Here is a 21,504-nt window from a genome sequence, read left to right as displayed (position 1 = left end):
TGACATCACTTAGGCCACGCCCCCTGAGAACAGGAAGTGTCATGTTTTACTGTGAACGGTCGCTATCTTAGCCCTTTGACCTAATCAACATGAAACTGTGTCCAGAGACAGAAGACATGTTGGTGTGTTGAGCATTCCAACCCCGACCGGCTTTGACATAGCAGGTGGGCGTGGCGGCGTTGCGAACGCAGTCGAATTTCGTTTGGCTCTGAATTCCACAATTTCGGGCCCAGCTGCTCTAAACTCACTAGGATGGATCCTTATCCACCCACCGACAGGAATTCATAACAAAATTTGGTGGGCGTGGCCTAATTTCTCTATAGCGACCCCTAGAGTATTTTAAATGAACAGCCCCAAGCCATGCTTTAACCTAGAATTACGAAACTTGGTACACATGTGTATCTTGTCAGGACGTACAAAAAAGTCTCTTAGAGCCATGGTCGAAACCCAACAGGAAGTCGGCCATTTTGTATTGAAGGTCCATTTTGGACCTCGACTTTGACGTTTACAGCCTTTGCATTTGATCGAACTCCTCCTAGGGATTTCGATTGATCGGCTTCAAACTCGGTCAGTCTGATCATAAGGCATGTCTGATTTAAAGTTATCAAATTGGTGACTGTATGAGCTTGCTGAAGGGGGGTTACCAGGGGTCAAAGTTCACCTACTCGCCATGAAACACGAAACTCTTATATATCCTGCACAGAAACTCACAGAGACACCAAACTTTCATTTATTGATCATCAATAGGTGTCCTAAAATACCCTGTGGTGAAATGATGACATCACTTAGGCCACGCCCCCTGAGAACAGGAAATGTCATGTTTTACTGTGAACGGTCGCTATCTTAGCCCTTTGACCTCATCAACATGAAACTGTGTCCAGAGACAGAAGACATGTTGGTGTGTTGTGGATTCAAGCCCTGACCGGCTGCGATGAAGCAGCTGGGTGCGGCGGCGTGGCGAAGTGACCTGTAACGCCGATGCCATACGTTTGCTTCTAGATTCCACATGTTTCGACCGAGCTGCACCAAACTTGGCCTCAGTGATGCTGTTGTGATGCCTGACAATGCTATGTCATCATATTATGACGTCATCTAAGCCCCGCCCCCTCAGAATGAATTAGAGAGATCTTCTGTGTAATTACATAATAAACAGTACATGTTCGTCGTTTGTAGGGCAATGCTGCCCTCTGCTGGCCACTGAAATAGTTTCATTATTTCAGTAATTCGACACCAGAGGGCAGCATTGCCCTGCAGATGAAATTCTTCGATTTTGTAATACACAGGAAAAAATGAAAAATTGGTATTTCTAACACAAAAACTCACAGAGACTCCAAACTTTCAGTGATTGATCGCCATCAGGTGGCCTACAATACCCTATGGTCAAATGATGACATCACTTAGGCCACGCCCCCTGAGAACAGGAAGTGTCATGTTTTACTGTGAACGGTCGCTCTCTTAGCCCTTTGACCTCATCAACATGAAACTGTGTCCAGAGACAGAAGACATGTTGGTGTGTTGTGGATTCAAGCCCTGACCGGCTGCGATGAAGCAGCTGGGTGCGGCGGCATGGCGAAGTGACCTGTAACGCCGATGCCATACGTTTGCTTCTAGATTCCACATGTTTCGACCGAGCTGCACCAAACTTGGCCTGACTCATCCTGGTGTGATACCTGACAATGCTATGTCATCATATTATGACGTCATCTAAGCCCCGCCCCCTCACAACAGGAAGTGCTATTTTTTTCCTTGGAAACTTTCATCTATGGCTCTCTTGACCTAATCAAGGTGATTCTGTGTTGGATGACAGATAGGAAGTTGGTCTCGCTTGCTTTAAAGTGCCAAGAGTTTTCAATGGCGGCAACGCCGTTCGTATACGTTTGCCTCTACATTCCACATATTTTGACCGAGCTGCATCAAACTTGGCCTGAGTGATCCTGGAGGCTTGCCCGTCAATCCTACGTCATCACATTATGACGTCATCTAAGCCCCGCCCCCTCGGAACCGGAAGTGCCGTTTTTTTCCTTGGAAAGCTCTGTTTATGGCTCTCTTGACCTAATCAAGGTGATTCTGTGTTGGATGACAGATAGGAAGTTGGTCTCGCTTGCTTTAAAGTGCCAAGAGTTTTCAATGGCGGCAACGCCGTTCGTATACGTTTGCCTCTACATTCCACATATTTTGACCGAGCTGCATCAAACTTGGCCTGAGTGATCCTGGAGGCTTGCCCGTCGATCCTACGTCATCACATTGTGACGTCATCTAAGCCCCGCCCCCTCGGAACCGGAAGTGCTATTTTTTTCCTTGGAAAGCTCTGTTTATGGCTCTCTTGACCTAATCAAGGTAATTCGGATGATGAGCTCTGTCAATGCTCGCTTCTGGCTGAACCGTGTGGGCGTGGCCAAACGGCGAACATCAGTCCCTCGCCATATGCATACGTTTGGCTCTTATTCACGCATAGATCATCCGATTGGCGCCAAACTGGATATGTTTGACCTTTGTTCACCTCTAAAGAGCCCGACGGGTTTGAGATGTAATTTGACTCCACTGCGCCCCCTAAGTTAATACATGGGCCGTATCTCCTCGACGCATCGACCGATCTGCACCAGATTTTTGGACAGTCGTCGGGGAGCGCCGCCGAACGCATTCACGCCTGTCGCCCGGTGGACGGGCGGGGAAAATGCGCGACAGCTTCTGCGGCGTCTGGCGGGCGGCGGTGCTGGAAACTGCGGCAGAGCTTGCGCGGTGGGGAGCGGGCTGCGGCTCTGGAAAACGCGCGAGAGCTTCTGCGGTGGCCGGAACCCCCGCGGTGGCCAATAGGCCGGAGCGGCGCTTGCTGCGAGGGCCGCCCGAGGCTGCTTGCAGCTTTAATTAGGCCCGAGCAGCAAAGCGCTGCGAAGGCCTATTGTTTCTGTACTGTTTCTTATTAGGCCCGAGCAGCAAAGCGCTGCGAAGGCCTATTGTATCTGTACTGTTTTATTATTATTCTGCCCCCCTCTTCGTGTGCCTTTTTGGGGGCTTTATCATATTCAAAAACTCACCAAACTTGGCGGTCGCAACTAGAAAATTTAAAAATTTTGAATTTTAAGGTTGTCGCAAGAATCGCAAAAAAAATTGCTGAACGGCGGCAACTAGCAATTTTCTGTTGACACAATGGTATGAACGTACTTCATCGTAGAGACATGAAATTTGGTACACTTGTAGAGCTCACCAAAAGACTCAGAACTTACATTTAATGTTATAAGCCAACTATCACAGAAAGTCGGCCATTTTGTATTGAACGTCCATTTTTTACCTCGATTTTGACGTTTACAGCCTTCGTATTTGATCGAACTCCTCCTAGGGATTTCGATTGATCGACTTCAAACTCGGTCAGTCTGATCATAAGGCATGTTTGATTTAAAGTTATCAAATTGGTGAGTTTTGGAGCATGTTGAAGGGGGGTTAGCAGGGGTCAAAGTTCACCTACTCGCCATGAAACACGAAACTCTTATATTTCCTATATAAAAACACAAAGAGGGACCAAACTTTCAGTGATTGATCGGCATCGGGTGCCCTACAATACCCTATGGTCAAATGATGACATCACTTAGGCCACGCCCCCTGAGAACAGGAAGTGTCATGTTTTACTGTGAACGGTCGCTATCTTAGCCCTTTGACCTAATCAACATGAAACTGTGTCCAGAGACAGAAGACATGTTGGTGTGTTGAGGATTCCAACCCCGACCGGCTTTGACATAGCAGGTGGGCGTGGCGGCGTGGCGAAGTGACCTGTAACGCCGTTGCCATACGTTTGGCTCTGAATTCCACAATTTCGGGCCCAGCTGCTCCAAACTTACTAGGATGGATCCTTATCCACCCACCGACCGGAATTCATAACAAAATTTGGTGGGCGTGGCCTAATTTCTCTATAGCGACCCCTAGAGTATTTTAAATGAACAGCCCTAAGCCATGCTTTAACCTAGAATTACGAAACTTGGTACACATGTGTATCTTGTCAGGACGTACAAAAAAGTCTATTAGAGCCATGGTCGAAACCCAACAGGAAGTCGGCCATTTTGTATTGAAGGTCCATTTTGGACCTCGAGTTTGACGTTTACAGCCTTTGCATTTGATCGAACTCCTCCTAGGGATTTCGATTGATCGGCTTCAAACTCGGTCAGTCTGATCATAAGGCATGTCTGATTTAAAGTTATCAAATTGGTGACTGTCTGAGATTGCTGAAGGGGGGTTACCAGGGGTCAAAGTTCACCTACACGCCATGAAACACGAAACTCTTATATTTCCTATACAAAAACACATAGAGGGACCAAACTTTCAGTGATTGATCGTCATCGGGTGCCCTACAATACCCTATGGTCAAATGATGACATCACTTAGGCCACGCCCCCTGAGAACAGGAAGTGTCATGTTTTACTGTGAACGGTCGCTATCTTAGCCCTTTGACCTCATCAACATGAAACTGTGTCCAGAGACAGAAGACATGTTGGTGTGTTGTGGATTCAAGCCCTGACCGGCTGCGATGAAGCAGCTGGGTGCGGCGGCATGGCGAAGTGACCTGTAACGCCGATGCCATACGTTTGCTTCTAGATTCCACATGTTTCGACCGAGCTGCACCAAACTTGGCTTGAGTGATGCTGGTGTGATACCTGAAAATTCTATGTCATCAGATTATGACGTCATCTAAGCCCCGCCCCCTCAGAACAGGAAGTGCTATTTTTTTCCTTGGAAACTTTCATCTATGGCTCTCTTGACCTAATCAAGGTGATTCTGTGTTGGATGACAGATAGGAAGTTGGTCTCGCTTGCTTTAAAGTGCCAAGAGTTTTCAATGGCGGCAACGCCGTTCGTATACGTTTGCCTCTACATTCCACATATTTTGACCGAGCTGCATCAAACTTGGCCTGAGTGATCCTGGAGGCTTGCCCGTCAATCCTACGTCATCACATTATGACGTCATCTAAGCCCCGCCCCCTCGGAACCGGAAGTGCCGTTTTTTTCCTTGGAAAGCTCTGTTTATGGCTCTCTTGACCTAATCAAGGTGATTCTGTGTTGGATGACAGATAGGAAGTTGGTCTCGCTTGCTTTAAAGTGCCAAGAGTTTTCAATGGCGGCAACACCGTTCGTATACGTTTGCCTCTACATTCCACATATTTTGACCGAGCTGCATCAAACTTGGCCTGAGTGATCCTGGAGGCTTGCCCGTCGATCCTACGTCATCACATTGTGACGTCATCTAAGCCCCGCCCCCTCGGAACCGGAAGTGCCGTTTTTTTCCTTGGAAAGCTCTGTTTATGGCTCTCTTGACCTAATCAAGGTGATTCTGTGTTGGATGACAGATAGGAAGTTGGTCTCGCTTGCTTTAAAGTGCCAAGAGTTTTCAATGGCGGCAACGCCGTTCGTATACGTTTGCCTCTACATTCCACATATTTTGACCGAGCTGCATCAAACTTGGCCTGAGTGATCCTGGAGGCTTGCCCGTCGATCCTACGTCATCATATTATGACGTAATCTAAGCCCCCCCCCCTCGGAACTGGAAGTGCCGTTTTTTTCCTTGGAAAGCTCCGTTTATGGCTCTCTTGACCTAATCAAGATGATTCGGATGATAAACTCTGTCAATGCTCACTGCTGGCTGAACCGTGTGGGCGTGGCCAAATGGCGAATATCAGTCCCTCGCCATATACATACGTTTGGCTCTAATTCACACATGGATCATCCGATTGGCGCCAAACTGGATATGTATGACCTTTGTTCTGCTCTAAAGAGCCCAACGGGTTTGAGATGTAATTTGGGGAAAATGCGCGACAGCTTCTGCAGCGGCTAGCGGGCGGCGGTGCTGGAAACTGCGGCAGAGCTTCTGCGGTGGGGAGCGGGCTGCGGCTCTGGAAAACGCGCGAGAGCTTCTGCGGTGGCCGGAACCCCCGCGGTGGCCAATAGGCCGGAGCGGCGCTTGCTGCGAGGGCCGCCCGAGGCTGCTTGCAGCTTTAATTAGGCCCGAGCAGCAAAGCGCTGCGAAGGCCTATTGTATCTGTGCTGTTTATTATTATTATTCTTATTATTCTTCCACCCAAATGAATTGCCTTTTTGGGGGCTTTATCATATTCAAAAACTCACCAAACTTGGCGGTCGCGACTAGAAAAATTCAAAATTTTGAATTTTAAGGTTGTCGCAAAAATCGCAAAAAAAATTGCTCAACGGCGGCAACTAGCAATTTTCTGTTGACACAATGGTATGAACGTACTTCATCGTAGAGACATGAAATTTGGTACACTTGTAGAGCTCACCAAAAGACTCAGAACTTACATTTAATGTTATTAGCCAACTATCACAGGAAGTCGGCCATTTTGTATTGAACGTCCATTTTTTTCCTCGATTTTGACGTTTACAGCCTTCGTATTTGATCGAACTCCTCCTAGGGATTTCGATTGATCGACTTCAAACTCGGTCAGTCTGATCATAAGGCATGTTTGATTTAAAGTTATCAAATTGGTGAGTTTTGGAGTATGTTGAAGGGGGGTTAGCAGGGGTCAAAGTTCACCTACTCGCCATGAAACACGAAACTCTTATATTTCCTATAAAAAAACACATAGAGGGACCAAACTTTCAGTGATTGATCGGCATCGGATGTCCTAAAATACCCTGTGGTGAAATGATGACATCACTTAAGCCACGCCCCCTGAGAACAGGAAGTGTCATGTTTTACTGTGAGCGGTCGCTCTCTTAGCCCTTTGACCTAATCAACATGAAACTGTGTCCAGAGACAGAAGACATGTTGGTGTGTTGAGGATTCCAACCCTGACTGGCTTTGACATAGCAGGTGGGCGTGGCGGCGTGGCGAAGTGACCTGTAACGCCGTTGCCATACGTTTGGCTCTGAATTCCACAATTTCGGGCCCAGCTGCTCCAAACTCACTAGGATGGATCCTTATCCACCCCCCGACAAGAATTCATAACAAAATTTGGTGGGCGTGGCCTAATTTCTCTATAGCGACCCCTAGAGTATTTTAAATGAACAGCCCCAAGCCATGCTTAAACCTAGAATTACGAAACTTGGTACACATGTGTATCTTGTCGGGACGTACAAAAAAGTCTCTTAGAGCCATGCTCTAAACCCAACAGGAAGTCGGCCATTTTAGATTGAATTTCATTTGACCTCGATTTTGACGTTCACAGCATTCGTATTTGATCGAACTCCTCCTAGGGATTTCGATTGATCGGCTTCAAACTCGGTCAGTCTGATCATAAGGCATGTCTGATTCAAAGTTATCAAATTGGTGACTGTATGAGCTTGCTGAAGGGGGGTTACCAGGGGTCAAAGTTCACCTACTCGCCATGAAACACGAAACTCTTATATATCCTGCACAGAAACTCACAGAGACACCAAATTTTCAGTTATTGATCAACAATAGGTGTCCTAAAATACCCTGTGGTGAAATTATGACATCGCTTAGGCCACGCCCCCTGAGAACAGGAAGTGTCATGTTTTACTGTGAACGGTCGCTATCTTAGCCCTTTGACCTAATCAACATGAAACTGTGTCCAGAGACAGAAGACATGTTGGTGTGTTGTGGATTCAAGCCCTGACCGGCTGCGATGAAGCAGCTGGGTGTGGCGGCGTGGCGAAGTGACCTGTAACGCCGATGCCATACGTTTGCTTCTAGATTCCACATGTTTCGACCGAGCTGCACCAAACTTGGCCTCAGTGATGCTGTTGTGATGCCTGACAATGCTATGTCATCATATTATGACGTCATCTAAGCCCCGCCCCCTCAGAATGAATTAGAAAGATCTTCTGTGTAATTACATAATAAACAGTACATGTTCGTCGTTTGTAGGGCAATGCTGCCCTCTGCTGGCCACTGAAATAGTTTCATTATTTCAGTAATTCGACACCAGAGGGCAGCATTGCCCTGCAGATGAAATTCTTCGATTTTGTAATACACAGGAAAAAATGAAAAATTGGTATTTCTAACACAAAAACTCACAGAGACTCCAAACTTTCAGTGATTGATCGTCATCAGGTGTCCTACAATACCATATGGTCAAATGATGACATCGCTTAGGCCACGCCCCCTGAGAACAGGAAGTGTCATGTTTTACTGTGAACGGTCGCTATCTTAGCCCTTTGACCTAATCAACATGAAACTGTGTCCAGAGACAGAAGACATGTTGGTGTGTTGAGGTTTCCAACCCTGACCGGCTTTGAGATAGCAGCTGGGCGTGGCGGCGTGGCGAAGTGACCTGTAACGCCGATGCCATACTTTTGCTTCTAGATTCCACATGTTTCGACCGAGCTGCACCAAACTTGGCTTGAGTGATGCTGGTGTGATGTCTGAAAATTCTATGTCATCAGATTATGACGTCATCTAAGCCCCGCCCCCTCAGAACAGGAAGTGCTATTTTTTTCCTTGGAAACTTTCATCTATGGCTCTCTTGACCTAATCAAGGTGATTCTGTGTTGGATGACAGATAGGAAGTTGATCTCGCTTGCTTTAAAGTGCCAAGAGTTTTCAATGGCGGCAACGCCATTCGTATACGTTTGCCTCTACATTCCACATATTTTGACCGAGCTGCATCAAACTTGGCCTGAGTGATCCTGGAGGCTTGCCCGTCAATCCTACGTCATCACATTATGACGTCATCTAATCCCCGCCCCCTCCGAACAGGAAGTGCCATTTTTTTCCTTGGAAAGCTCTGTTTATGGCTCTCTTGACCTAATCAAGATGATTCGGATGATAAACTCTGTCATTGCTCGCTGCTGGCTGAACCGTGTGGGCGTGGCCAAATGGCGAATATCAGTCCCTCGCCATATTCATACGTTTGGCTCTAATTCAAGCATGGATCATCCGATTGGCTCCAAACTGGATATGTATGACCTTTGTTCACCTCTAAAGAGCCCAACGGGATTGAGATGTAATTTGGCTCCACTGCGCCCCCTAAGTTAATACATCGGCTGTATCTCCTCGATGCATCGACCGATCTGCACCAGATTTTTTGACAGTCGTCGGGGAGCGCCGCCGAACGCATTCACGCGTGTCGCCCGGTGGACGGGCATGGAAAATGCGCGACAGCTTCTGCGGCGGCTAGCGGGCGGCGGTGCTGGAAACTGCGGCAGAGCTTCTGCGGTGGGGAGTTGGCTGCGGCTCTGGAAATCGTGCGAGAGCTTCTGCGGTGGCTGGAACCCCCACGGTGGCCAATAGGCCGGAGCGGCGCTTGCTGCGAGGGCCGCCCGAGGCTGCTTGCAGCTTTAATTATTATTACGATTCTGCCCCCCCAAAGAGGCGCCTTTTTGGGGGCTTTATCATATTCAAAAACTCACCAAACTTGGCGGTGGCGACTAGAAAATTTAAAAATTTTGAATTTTAAGGTTGTCGCAAAAATCGCAAAAAAAATTGCTGAACGGCGGCAACTAGCAATTTTCTGTTGACACAATGGTATGAACGTACTTCATCGTAGAGACATGAAATTTGGTACACATGTAGAGCTCACCAAAAGACTCAGAACTTACATTTAATGTTATAAGCCAACTATCACAGGAAGTCGGCCATTTTGTATTGAACGTCCATTTTTTACCTCGATTTTGACGTTTACAGCCTTCGTATTTGATCGAACTCCTCCTAGGGATTTCGATTGATCGACTTCAAACTTGGTCAGTCTGATCATAAGGCATGTTTGATTTAAAGTTATCAAATTGGTGAGTTTTGGAGCATGTTGAAGGGGGGTTAGCAGGGGTCAAAGTTCACCTACTCGCCATGAAACACGAAACTCTTATATTTCCTATACAAAAACACATAGAGGGACCAAACTTTCAGTGATTGATCGTCATCGGGTGCCCTACAATACCCTATGGTCAAATGATGACATCACTTAGGCCACGCCCCCTGAGAACAGGAAGTGTCATGTTTTACTGTGAACGGTCGCTATCTTAGCCCTTTGACCTCATCAATATGAAACTGTGTCCAGAGACAGAAGACATGTTGGTGTGTTGAGGATTCCAACCCTGACCGGCTTTGACATAGCAGGTGGGCGTGGCGGCGTGGCGAAGTGACCTGTAACGCCGTTGCCATACGTTTGGCTCTGAATTCCACAATTTCGGGCCCAGCTGCTCCAAACTCACTAGGATGGATCCTTATCCACTCACCGACAGGAATTCATAACAAAATTTGGTGGGCGTGGCCTAATTTCTCTATAGCGACCCCTAGAGTATTTTAAATGAACAGCCCCAAGCCATGCTTAAACCTAGAATTACGAAACTTGGTACACATGTGTATTTTGTCGGGACGTACAAAAAAGTCTCTTAGAGCTATGCTCTAAACCCAACAGGAAGTCGGCCATTTTAGATTGAATTTCATTTGACCTCGATTTTGACGTTTACAGCATTCGTATTTGATCGAACTCCTCCTAGGGATTTCGATTGATCGGCTTCAAACTCGGTCAGTCTGATCATAAGGCATGTCTGATTTAAAGTTATCAAATTGGTGACTGTATGAGCTTGCTGAAGGGGGGTTACCAGGGGTCAAAGTTCACCTACTCGCCATGAAACACGAAACTCTTATATATCCTGCACAGAAACTCACAGAGACACCAAATTTTCAGTTATTGATCAACAATAGGTGTCCTAAAATACCCTGTGGTGAAATGATGACATCGCTTAGGCCACGCCCCCTGAGAACAGGAAGTGTCATGTTTTACTGTGAACGGTCGCTATCTTAGCCCTTTGACCTAATCAACATGAACCTGTGTCCAGAGACAGAAGACATGTTGGTGTGTTGAGGTTTCCAACCCTGACCGGCTTTGAGATAGCAGCTGGGCGTGGCGGCGTGGCGAAGTGACCTGTAACGCCGATGCCATACGTTTGCTTCTAGATTCCACATGTTTCGACCGAGCTGCACCAAACTTGGCTTGAGTGATGCTGGTGTGATACCTGAAAATTCTATGTCATCAGATTATGACGTCATCTAAGCCCCGCCCCCTCAGAACAGGAAGTGCTATTTTTTTCCTTGGAAACTTTCATCTATGGCTCTCTTGACCTAATCAAGGTGATTCTGTGTTGGATGACAGATAGGAAGTTGGTCTCGCTTGCTTTAAAGTGCCAAGAGTTTTCAATGGCGGCAACGCCGTTCGTATACGTTTGCCTCTACATTCCACATATTTTGACCGAGCTGCATCAAACTTGGCCTGAGTGATCCTGGAGGCTTGCCCGTCAATCCTACGTCATCACATTATGACGTCATCTAAGCCCCGCCCCCTCGGAACCGGAAGTGCCGTTTTTTTCCTTGGAAAGCTCTGTTTATGGCTCTCTTGACCTAATCAAGGTGATTCTGTGTTGGATGACAGATAGGAAGTTGGTCTCGCTTGCTTTAAAGTGCCAAGAGTTTTCAATGGCGGCAACGCCGTTCGTATACGTTTGCCTCTACATTCCACATATTTTGACCGAGCTGCATCAAACTTGGCCTGAGTGATCCTGGAGGCTTGCCCGTCGATCCTACGTCATCATATTATGACGTCATCTAAGCCCCGCCCCCTCGGAACAGGAAGTGCCGTTTTTTTCCTTGGAAAGCTCTGTTTATGACTCTCTTGACCTAATCAAGATGATTCGGATGATAAACTCTGTCAATGCTCACTGCTGGCTGAACCGTGTGGGCGTGGCCAAATGGCGAATATCAGTCCCTCGCCATATACATACGTTTGGCTCTAATTCACACATGGATCATCCGATTGGCGCCAAACTGGATATGTATGACCTTTGTTCTGCTCTAAAGAGCCCAACGGGTTTGAGATGTAATTTGGGGAAAATGCGCGACAGCTTCTGCAGCGGCTAGCGGGCGGCAGTGCTGGAAACTGCGGCAGAGCTTCTGCGGTGGGGAGCGGGCTGCGGCTCTGGAAAACGCGCGAGAGCTTCTGTGGTGGCCGGAACCCCCGCGGTGGCCAATAGGCCGGAGCGGCGCTTGCTGCGAGGGCCGCCCGAGGCTGCTCGCAGCTTTAATTATTATTACGATTCTGCCCCCCCAAAGAGGCGCCTTTTTGGGGGCTTTATCATATTCAAAAACTCACCAAACTTGGCGGTGGCGACTAGAAAATTTAAAAATTTTGAATTTTAAGGTTGTCGCAAAAATCGCAAAAAAAATTGCTGAACGGCGGCAACTAGCAATTTTCTGTTGACACAATGGTATGAACGTACTTCATCGTAGAGACATGAAATTTGGTACACATGTAGAGCTCACCAAAAGACTCAGAACTTACATTTAATGTTATAAGCCAACTATCACAGGAAGTCGGCCATTTTGTATTGAACGTCCATTTTTTACCTCGATTTTGACGTTTACAGCCTTCGTATTTGATCGAACTCCTCCTAGGGATTTCGATTGATCGACTTCAAACTTGGTCAGTCTGATCATAAGGCATGTTTGATTTAAAGTTATCAAATTGGTGAGTTTTGGAGCATGTTGAAGGGGGGTTAGCAGGGGTCAAAGTTCACCTACTCGCCATGAAACACGAAACTCTTATATTTCCTATACAAAAACACATAGAGGGACCAAACTTTCAGTGATTGATCGTCATCGGGTGCCCTACAATACCCTATGGTCAAATGATGACATCACTTAGGCCACGCCCCCTGAGAACAGGAAGTGTCATGTTTTACTGTGAACGGTCGCTATCTTAGCCCTTTGACCTCATCAATATGAAACTGTGTCCAGAGACAGAAGACATGTTGGTGTGTTGAGGATTCCAACCCTGACCGGCTTTGACATAGCAGGTGGGCGTGGCGGCGTGGCGAAGTGACCTGTAACGCCGTTGCCATACGTTTGGCTCTGAATTCCACAATTTCGGGCCCAGCTGCTCCAAACTCACTAGGATGGATCCTTATCCACTCACCGACAGGAATTCATAACAAAATTTGGTGGGCGTGGCCTAATTTCTCTATAGCGACCCCTAGAGTATTTTAAATGAACAGCCCCAAGCCATGCTTAAACCTAGAATTACGAAACTTGGTACACATGTGTATTTTGTCGGGACGTACAAAAAAGTCTCTTAGAGCTATGCTCTAAACCCAACAGGAAGTCGGCCATTTTAGATTGAATTTCATTTGACCTCGATTTTGACGTTTACAGCATTCGTATTTGATCGAACTCCTCCTAGGGATTTCGATTGATCGGCTTCAAACTCGGTCAGTCTGATCATAAGGCATGTCTGATTTAAAGTTATCAAATTGGTGACTGTATGAGCTTGCTGAAGGGGGGTTACCAGGGGTCAAAATTCACCTACTCGCCATGAAACACGAAACTCTTATATATCCTGCACAGAAACTCACAGAGACACCAAATTTTCAGTTATTGATCAACAATAGGTGTCCTAAAATACCCTGTGGTGAAATGATGACATCGCTTAGGCCACGCCCCCTGAGAACAGGAAGTGTCATGTTTTACTGTGAACGGTCGCTATCTTAGCCCTTTGACCTAATCAACATGAACCTGTGTCCAGAGACAGAAGACATGTTGGTGTGTTGAGGTTTCCAACCCTGACCGGCTTTGAGATAGCAGCTGGGCGTGGCGGCGTGGCGAAGTGACCTGTAACGCCGATGCCATACGTTTGCTTCTAGATTCCACATGTTTCGACCGAGCTGCACCAAACTTGGCTTGAGTGATGCTGGTGTGATACCTGAAAATTCTATGTCATCAGATTATGACGTCATCTAAGCCCCGCCCCCTCAGAACAGGAAGTGCTATTTTTTTCCTTGGAAACTTTCATCTATGGCTCTCTTGACCTAATCAAGGTGATTCTGTGTTGGATGACAGATAGGAAGTTGGTCTCGCTTGCTTTAAAGTGCCAAGAGTTTTCAATGGCGGCAACGCCGTTCGTATACGTTTGCCTCTACATTCCACATATTTTGACCGAGCTGCATCAAACTTGGCCTGAGTGATCCTGGAGGCTTGCCCGTCAATCCTACGTCATCACATTATGACGTCATCTAAGCCCCGCCCCCTCGGAACCGGAAGTGCCGTTTTTTTCCTTGGAAAGCTCTGTTTATGGCTCTCTTGACCTAATCAAGGTGATTCTGTGTTGGATGACAGATAGGAAGTTGGTCTCGCTTGCTTTAAAGTGCCAAGAGTTTTCAATGGCGGCAACGCCGTTCGTATACGTTTGCCTCTACATTCCACATATTTTGACCGAGCTGCATCAAACTTGGCCTGAGTGATCCTGGAGGCTTGCCCGTCGATCCTACGTCATCATATTATGACGTCATCTAAGCCCCGCCCCCTCGGAACAGGAAGTGCCGTTTTTTTCCTTGGAAAGCTCTGTTTATGACTCTCTTGACCTAATCAAGATGATTCGGATGATAAACTCTGTCAATGCTCACTGCTGGCTGAACCGTGTGGGCGTGGCCAAATGGCGAATATCAGTCCCTCGCCATATACATACGTTTGGCTCTAATTCACACATGGATCATCCGATTGGCGCCAAACTGGATATGTATGACCTTTGTTCTGCTCTAAAGAGCCCAACGGGTTTGAGATGTAATTTGGGGAAAATGCGCGACAGCTTCTGCAGCGGCTAGCGGGCGGCAGTGCTGGAAACTGCGGCAGAGCTTCTGCGGTGGGGAGCGGGCTGCGGCTCTGGAAAACGCGCGAGAGCTTCTGCGGTGGCCGGAACCCCCGCGGTGGCCAATAGGCCGGAGCGGCGCTTGCTGCGAGGGCCGCCCGAGGCTGCTCGCAGCTTTAATGTTGTTTTTACAACCACAAACTTGCATTTTGGTGCAATTCTTTTTTTGCTAAGGTTTTTGCAACCACAAACCTAATAAGCGTCATATTACGTTTTTGGAGGCAGATGGACTTTTGGATGGTTTTTAAATAAATGTATCCCAAAATCCGAAAAGTGCAGCATTTATTTTCACTCCGACAGACCAAAATCCACTGTAATCCTTTCTTAAATTTTATTTTCCTAATTTGTAAGCAGAGTTCACATGTGCATATTAGTCTCAGCATAAACGCAACAGTTTGCTTCTGGCCTCAGAAGACAGTTAGAAAACAATTAGCATGAAGACAAAAAGAAAAGCTGTGTAAAGCAGTGATAGGTTTATATATGTATGCCACAAACAAGGTCCTGGAACAGATCAGCAGTGATATTAGGCTGGGTTTCCATTCACCATATAATTGTGCAAATTGGAATAATGAAAATAAATTTGCTTAATGGAAACACGTCAATAAAAAAAAAAAAAGAAACATGGTTTCTGATAAGACCATCTGAGGATAAGATGGTTTTTCAGCTGCATCACAATTAGCGTTGTGCAGATTTGCAAAGGAAACACGTTATTCGCCTCGCACGAGTCATGTGATCAACAACCGGATGTTACTACTGGCAGAAACGACGAAAAAGAAGACAGGAAGTAGGAGGAGGATGACGGCGTGACATGTTTTTTTTTAATACTTATCACGTGACCAAACTTATTCACGTGTGATTTTAATTACGTTTCTTATTTAATGGAAACACTGCTGATTTTGAAATTGTGTTTTTTCAACATCAGTAGAATATGAACAAAGTTTTGAGCAAATTTGTAATGGAAACGCAGCTTTTGAGAGTGAAGGGCATGATCAGGTACTCTAATGGAGTATGAATGCAGATTTTGATATTAGGCACTTCTAAGGTTTATTTTGGAGAAAATGGAAGTTCAAAAGCAGAAGGAATCAGACGCAGAGTGTATTTAGTTTGAATTGTTATTTGTCCTGAGTTCTTAATGCATGTTCATTGAATTTCATCTTTCCATGCAACAAAGAAAAAAAAAAAAAACAACTTCCTGGGGAGAAGCTGATGGATGAATCATTCTAGCAACATGAGAGTTTTTCACCTTATATAACCTTTCTGAAGACGGAAGAGCAAAAAGCAGCAAATCAGTTGCGCAATCATTCATGAGGCTTACATGGAGACCAGGTGAGGATGAGATCTATGCTGCAGATTTAATGCAGATCATATTTTTTGTGGACGTTTGAGAAACCTGCCGGCTTAGCTTCTGAACAGAGAAACTGCTGTCTGTAAGCAAGAGGGCAGACAAAATGATTAAGTTTGCTCTTGCAAATAAGAGCTGCATTTTGTGGAAAATAAAAAATACAGAGAACAAAAATGGTCACAATGATTAACAGAGACACTGAGCTAAACGGGATGAGTTTGGGAAGTGATAGTTTTAAGAATGTTCCCATTTAGAGTGGAGGCTGATATAGGAGAGGGTAAAGGTTATGTGGAGATGAGGCACTGTTTCAAAGGTAATGCAATTCCATCAGCTAAATGTGCTCAGGTAAGAGAATATATACACATGGTTAAAAACTACATGAAAGTAGAAATGTGGAACATTCATGTGAGTAAATGTGGCCATTAACATCTATCATCTGTAGAATAATTATGATGAGCAGAGAAGCTGGTCAGAGTGGATCTGGATGGAGCTAATCCAGAACAATTCTGGAAGAAAACTTGTCCCGGAAGAACTCTCATCCCCCCGGGGCAGGAAAACCTCACACTTTGAAGAACCCTGTTCATGTGTTGGAAGATCCCAAATCTACAGTTGGACTCATAATGTATGTTTTTACAGTTCTTTTCTCCTGACGACTGACAATTTTCAATCAAACACATTTATTTTATAGCACAAAGTGCTTTACATCATAAAAACACAAACATGCAAAGTCATAAAAAAAAAATCACCGTACAGTCAATAACTGAGAAAACCAGAAACAAACATTACTTTTTGATGAGTGCCATTATCAAAATCATCAATACACATCAAATATTTTGGCCAAAAGCAACTTTAAACAGGGGAGATTTTAGTGTAGATTTAAAGGAACTCAGTGTTTTGGCTGTTTTGCAGTTCTCTGGAAGTTTGTTCCAGATTTGTGGTGCATAGAAGCTGAATGTTATTTCTCCATGTTTGGTTCTGGTTCTGAATACAGAGCAGAACCAGAACCAGAAGACCTGAGAGGTTTGGAAGGTTGATACAACACCAACAGATCTTTAATGTGTTGTGGTGCAAAGCAGTTCAGTGATTTATAAACTAACAGTATCTTAAAGTCTGTTCTCTCAGTGAAGGACTGTAGAACTGGGTGATGTTCTCTATCTTTCTCCCAGTTTTGTTTCTGTTCAGCTGGAGAAACGGTTTTATTCGTTTCATTTTAATTTTACAACAAGTATTTTAACACGTATTGTACCTCAAGTTTGTAATGAAATATTTCTGCTGTCAAGGAAGCAATTTTCTGTATGCACATGTATAAAGTTACGGCCATTTTCAGACAACATGAGGCACATAAAAATTGATGCGTTTTTATTATAAATTAGACCAAACAGCTCCCTGGATTTGCATAGAACTCCATGTAGATGAGCTCCGGTACTGTGTCTCAGTAAGCCAGATATTTCATTAGCCCGCCTGACCCACATTCTCCGCTGGTTTGGATTAGAGAGGCTCGACCTTCTGCTGTCGCTCTTGTGATTTCATGATATCTTGTGTGAACAACTGCAGCCACAGCAGCCATGATTAGTGGCTCACGCTGCTCTCTGAGAACACTGTGGAGTTCGGGCCTGTGATACTTTAGAGCCCTCATCACAACAAGAAGCGCTGTTAGAAACAAAGAACAGCTAAATGAGGCGTCGGTCAGAAGTGGTCTATAATTACTCATGACTGTGGACAAAACAGCTTTTATACAGCCAAATTTGAAGAAAATGAAAGTCTTATTCTTACTATCAGTACAAATATCATGCTTCCCTATGTTTTTGGAATGCTTAAATCAAGAGAAATAATGATAATTAATATATATATATATTTTTCAAATTTCTGAATTTATTTTTGATTTTATTAGGTTTCAGAAGTGGACTAAATTTACAATGACTCCAGGTGGCCATTTGGATGCCAGCGGATTTTTCTCCACCACTGTGATGTTTATTATTTGGCTTGAAGTTGGGCCAGGTGAGGTGAGTACATCAGCTCAGTGCAGAGCGAGCTGCTGTACGTACCGACGGAAAAATAAAGTTCTGGTTTGGTTCATCTATCTTCGTCACTGGAGCTGCATGAGAAACTTTTGTGTTCCTCTCTGATTTGTTTTGGAGTCATTTTTTCAAGTTGAAAAAATAGCACAATGTTTCACACAAACATTTTGCATGAGTTCAGGTTTAATGCAGTGCTGGATTTGTTCTGTATGGATGTGAATCAAACCGACAACTTTTGTACAATAACACCATCAATTATTACTGCATTGTCACATAGCTATAAGTATAAGGTTTGTAGGATTATTCTAATTTTTTTTTTTGTTGCCATTTTAAAATTTGCTTGAGCAGCAGCTGATACTTTTAGAAAGGATAAGTTGTTATTCTGTTGTTCCAAACTACTGCAATTTATTTCATTTACACACAAATGCAGTTTTTATCATTCCATTATCGGTAAAATCTATTGCTCTGTGAAATTATAATTTTGTGGAGCAACTCCTCAACTAAGACCAAAAAATCTAAAATGATTCCATAGTAATATCTTCAGTAATACTCAGTCTATTTCTGATTGTTTGCATCTCACTAAAGAAAGGCAGCAAAATTTGAAATGAATCAAATTATGAGAAATACATTATCATTTAAGTTGGATGTAGATTTGTTCCCACGTCCTAATTTTTCCATTCTGACGCAAATAAAAGGCAATATTATTATATTAAATTTATATTCAAAGGTTCCGCACAATTCTGATTAGATTGGAGTAAATGACACAGAAATGTCTTTCTGTGAAATTATTATGTTTCTGAGATCTAAAGATGTTTAGTTTCGTTTAACAGTCGCTAATGTTGCATTTTGTCAATTTTGGAGGAAGAAAATTTAGGTTAGAAAAAACTGCTCTGCTATTTATGTAATTTAAATTATTCTTTTAGGTATTTTCCATAAACATTCCATTGTTAGTACCAAGTAAATGATATATCTGCTGTGAAAAAAATATGATTTTTTAATTGTTGCTGATATGGTATTAGAAGCTGCATGCTAGTATAGAAAGCAAGATGGTCTCCAGTTCAGCCCCATTCTTTCTTTATAAAAAGTGAGTGAATGACAAAACTTCCTCCTGTGTATCTATTGAGCTAACTGGACCTTCAATGTGAAGGAATGATTGAGATGTTGCTGATTTATTAGCTTTGTAATGGACTGACAATCAGTCCATTCTTTGAAGACAGTCTTTCAGTTGTCTGGTCATCATTGTGAAAGCAAAGTAAACTGTTACTTCATATAGCTACCATAGGCGTAAATCCCGGGGGGGTCAGAGGGGTTCGGATCCCCCCAATCTTGGAAAAGTCTAGAATTGTCCCCCCCAAAAAATAATTGAAGAAACGTTTGCATCTAAATAATATCAATATGAAAAGACAAAAGAAACTAAATAAATCTGCCATTTATCTCAGAAGAAAATAAGAATAAACTTTTAGGTCCCCCCCTACCAATATTGGGACAATGGTTCAGTCCAAGGCATTAGAGCTGCTGTAGTGAGCTGTTAGCTGTTAGCTGTTAGCTGCAGCTCTGCTGCACAAATAACAACCCTCCACTAAGTAAATACTTAAAGCAAAAGACATGTAAATCTTTCATTTACATTCACTGCTCAATAGAGTGAAACACATTAACAATAAAAATCAAACTGCAAGTTTGTTGTTTCATTACTTTGGCTGAATCATGATAAGCTGCCTCATTAGCAAAACTGCTACACTGCTTTCATAGATTTAAGCTTTTGTGTCAAAGGTAGAAAACATCTCATTCATATTGAGATTCTTTAACTTTAAGTTAATTAGAAGTTTGATACGGGAGGGGCGAGCTGAGCAAGTGACCAACAGCTCTGTGTTTGGGAGCCGAGAACAGAAGAGAGAACAGATAGAAAAAACAGAAAGTTATGCCTTTATTTCTCACTGTCTTCAACGTAGAGCCTTTAAAACCACACAAAAAAAAATCTGAATATTTTCTATATAAACCCTGGTGCTTTAAATGTTATGTTTAAGTTATGATATTCCCCAGATATTCATTTCTATCTACTTGTTTGTTCTCAGTCATTCAGGACATGACAAAACTAAAAAAGGCTTAAAAATAAAGCAACTGAACAAGCTTTTTTTATTTAGAACCTTAATTTTTTGTAAAGGTGTAGCAGAGATTAGATCAGTCAGACTGAACAAAACTCGCATAGAAACAACATTTGAATTTTAGTTTTACTTCTCAACAGTTTGCTTACTGAGAAAAACAGGTTTGATGTGCATTACTAGTCATTTTTGGTCCTGCAGCTTGAATATGGTTTAAAAACTTTTTAAACCACATCTTACATTACATTTCACTGTAACTTCGCCGACCCCCCCAAAATTGGTCTTAAGAAATGTTCCTGTTTATGGTCCCCCCCAATAATGAGATGGGATTTACGCCCTTGATAGCTACTGCTGATAATGAGACAATAAAATCTGTTCAATAAAATCAATAAAATCATTCATTTATCTGAGGCTGGTTGACAGGGGAACAGCCTCCCTTCCTCCAGCTAGTGGAGGGGTTGTTCCTCCTAAACATACTCTTCAGGGTGACTTCATTATTAATTAAAATCTTTCTGAAGCACAACAGAATTCCTAGATGGCATTTCTTCTAAAACAACATCAGCATACTCCAAGAAGTCTGGGTAATCTGAAGTGTTGTGTGGAGGTACTGCATGTTTTAGTATCGATCCGATACACGGCCAGTATCGCCAACACCGGTCCTGTATCGGCTATTTTATTGAACCCTTTATGTCCTAAATTTAAAATCTCCGCCTGGATATGTTTGCTTATTTTAATTGTACGAAGTTCTTTAAATGTCTAAGTAAATACATTTGCCCATTTATCCAACTGGGCATTTCAATGTCTAATTTATTTTTGCAATTTACTGTCTATTAAAAGAGAGCCCTTCAGATTAATTTCACTCCCTGCTAAGGGGGGTTCCTTTAACCAAATTGTGTCATGGATCTAAACAAAACAAATCAAAGTTTATACGTGCCTAAACTGAAGCTGAAGTATTGATACAACCACACTAGTATCAATCTAAAACAGATTCCCTACTAAGTAGGGAAAACAGATTCTAACTGCTAATTGTTCATTGGCACCAAATCAGAATCTTCATTCTGGAATCTTAAAACCACAAATAGACAGCAGTCTTACTCTGTGGAGAGAACTCCAACCACAGAGGCAGTCAGCCGGGGGCCTGTGAGTTTCCTAACACCGATATACAGTACAGACCAAAAGTTTGGACACAACTGTGTGTCCAAACTTTTGGTCTGTACTGTACGTGGTTCACTCCAGAGAATGAGAGGCTGGGTACCACAGTCTAAACCACATTTGGAAGTTATCCCCACTACACCTCACTGGCTCTCTCACCCAGAGAGATAACGTTCCATGTCCCTTCAGCCTGATCCGTACTGGAAATCAGAACAGATTCTATGAAGGACATGGCTGTGAACCTTCTTGAAAAAACCTTCACAACAGTCATCATCAAGAGGAAGTACTCCCATTTCTAGT

At 43.9% G+C, this 21,504-nt stretch overlaps 1 protein-coding gene across 3 annotated transcripts in view; it reads right to left on the bottom strand.

Moving 5' to 3' along the window:
• LOC116735520 (carbonic anhydrase-related protein 10-like) overlaps positions 1-21,504 on the bottom strand; it is a 121,345-nt gene that overhangs the window by 56,855 nt on the left and 42,986 nt on the right. The window lies entirely within an intron of this gene.

Source organism: Xiphophorus hellerii, chromosome 16 (genome assembly GCF_003331165.1).
Source record: "Xiphophorus hellerii strain 12219 chromosome 16, Xiphophorus_hellerii-4.1, whole genome shotgun sequence".
Classification (NCBI taxonomy): Eukaryota; Metazoa; Chordata; class Actinopteri; order Cyprinodontiformes; family Poeciliidae; genus Xiphophorus; species Xiphophorus hellerii.
Note: the sequence above shows the minus strand (reverse complement) of the source record. Positions and strands in the feature narration are given on the sequence as shown.